We start from the raw sequence: 2,871 nt of genomic DNA on the forward strand, positions 1-2,871 counted from the left end.
AGCGCTGGGCGCCGTCGATTGTGTCGTCCATGACGCACAGTCGCTTTTTCCCCGTGATGACGAGATCCCGCATGAGCGCCGTTGTGGATGATCCTACGGGGCTACTTAAGGGAGTTGCAGCCGGCGATCGCGACGACTGGCGTACAGCGGGGGAACTTTCGGGAGTGGGCGACCGAAAGTTCCCCCGCTGTACGCCACTGATGTGAATAACCGGTGCACCACGTGTTTACCCGGTCCATTCCGATTGACGTGTCACCTGCTCCCGTGCTGTGATGGTGATTCCACCCACTGGCTGCCGACTGCAGCGGCGCAGTATGCGCAATTCCATCCCTCGCATACTGGCATGGTGTCGTCGTCGTCGTCGTCGACCTGCAACAAAAAAAAATGAAAACTTAGAACAAACTACTCCGATTAGAAAAAAAAGAAAAAAATTCATACCTGTTCTTGTCGGCGGCAGGGGGTCTCTTGTTGCTCTAGTGAAACTAAGTTCACCAAAAGCGGCTGAGGCGTCGATATCGATCACGGGTGCTCCTCGAGGCGTCACCAGGTCGACGTATCTAGCGTCGTGGTGCTCGTGGTGGTGGTGGACGCGAGACAATGACCTGACAAACCATCTCCACGTCGTCGTCATTGTCATCAGACCTGTAAAAAAATATTCTTTATAAAGAAATTAATTGATATATCTATTGTAACGGTGGAGGTTTTCTAAAAAAATGGGAAATTTATTTAAGAACAAACTCCCACGGTGCAGAGCTAATCGCCGCTCCGTTAAGCACGTATGATTGTACGTGTATTCGCCTTTACGTCAGATAATTTCGCTTAATTGCCGTCTATCGAACGGAGTTGAACTCATCTTAAGTCATGTGCCTTGTAACTCACAATGAATCTTAGGTGTGGGCGACTTTACGCCTAATCCACTTAATCCCCTAGATGTAATCGGATTAAAACCTAAATCTTTTACAAATCGCTTAAGCTACTAGGAAAATTAAATGACGTAATCGGCGAATAAATTTGACTAACTTTAATTAATAAAAATAACTACAGTCTTTATTGGGCCGAAAGACTAACGCTCGCGAACAGGATTTTAGAATGAATACTATCCGGTGAGAGAGAGAGAGAGAGAGAGGGAGAAGATTCGAATTTTACCGCAAACTAACGCTCGGAGCGAATACAAAAAAAAATCGCTATCACGATTGACAAAATACCGAATGTATTTTGTCACACAATAATGAGGAGAGGTGCACCTACCCTGCGGTGCAGTTACGGTGATCAGCCGTAATTGTTGATGAAATATATAAACTGCCGCTGCCCTCCTATTTATCAGCTGCGCTGCCTCACTCTGCCTTTAATCTACTGCAATACTATTTCTGCACTGCTGCTACTTGCTGCTGCAATACCGTCGTTGCACTCACGCACGTAATTGTCCCAGAAAATCTTTAATAACGACGAAACACGGTGCAAAATAATATCGGCGGTAAACTCGCGTAAACAGCTGAGGCATAACTGTTTATTCAAATGATTGCGCGCCCCCTCTCTCTCTTAATTGTTCGTACTAACGCGCGAGAAGCAGAATCGCGAAAGGATCGATGAATTGAATCGACTACCATTGCACTATATATAACAATATTAAAAAATTAATAAATATTAAATTTACACATTCACCGTCGAAGACGATCGGGAACATGGAGACGGTGGCAGTATTTGGAGTGGCGACTGACACCTGCTGTAATAGTATCACATATATTAATAGGAACTGTAACGGGGTTGCTACCGTTTAATTATTTTATTCGGACGATCGCGTAGATGGATGCGCGTAATCACCTATATCAAATACGAAAGTCGGAGAGCAAGAGGGAACGGGTGTCAGTCAACCAACTATCTACAGGAGTGGAATCAATACGGAATAAACACGTCGAAAGTACTGGTTAATATCACGAACGAAAACTCTTTATTGTCCTCTCTGAATGTTACACTAGAATTGGCCCGCGTGTTTACGTTTACAGTGGCGCTTGCACGACGACAACATACAATGTCGGATCGCTCGCCGCTCTTTGTTAGCAGAGCTATTACATGCACGCTTCGCTTCGAGTACGGAAAAATAGTTATCATGCATGCAATCGCGGTCGCGAGATTAAGCTGGCCAGCTTACCTTTATTTTGCAGACGTACGAAGACGAAGGGAACTATTCGCACTCTCACTGAGGGAAAGTCTTTCCGTTTTATGTCGCGGATCGCGAATTCGCGCGCACGTGGTTTCGCCCTTGATGGCGAAACCTCACACACACTCTGGATTCCACAGGGGACGACGCTGCTTCTGCTGTCTCGGGCGACCCACCGGATAACTCGATAACGACAACCACTCGATCTCTCTCGTGCGCACAGATTGTCAGTCTCGATTTTCGTGGCCTCCGTATCGGTAGCTGATTCTTCACTGGTTCGTTTTTAATCGCGCGCGTTCCGTCTGCTCGCGTGCCGAATTCCGTCGTTACATTTTTTGTCTCCCGGTAAGTGCTGCCGCCGCAGGCAGCCACTAGGTTAGGCAATTAGCGCTAATTTGACGTTTACCGTCACAGAACATATCTATGCTTCGTATGAAATTCTCTGTATAATAAAATTGAGAGTTCACGAAGTAACCGTGTACTATGCTGATAACGACGACGACGACGAAAACCAGACGTAAAGTAACCTAAAAAGAATGCGATCGAAAACAAAACAGTGAGAGAGAGAGAGAGAGAGAAAGAGAGAGAGAGAGGGACATTAAATTTGAAATTGAGTATATACTCTCCCTCTCATATATACACACATACATACGTATACATATATAACGAATAATACTATTAAATTAATAAATTGATAATTTATATATATACAA

The sequence above is a fragment of the Phymastichus coffea genome, unplaced genomic scaffold, assembly GCF_024137745.1.
Source record: "Phymastichus coffea isolate CEN01 unplaced genomic scaffold, Cenicafe_Pcof_1.1 PCOF00022, whole genome shotgun sequence".
Classification (NCBI taxonomy): domain Eukaryota; kingdom Metazoa; phylum Arthropoda; class Insecta; order Hymenoptera; family Eulophidae; genus Phymastichus; species Phymastichus coffea.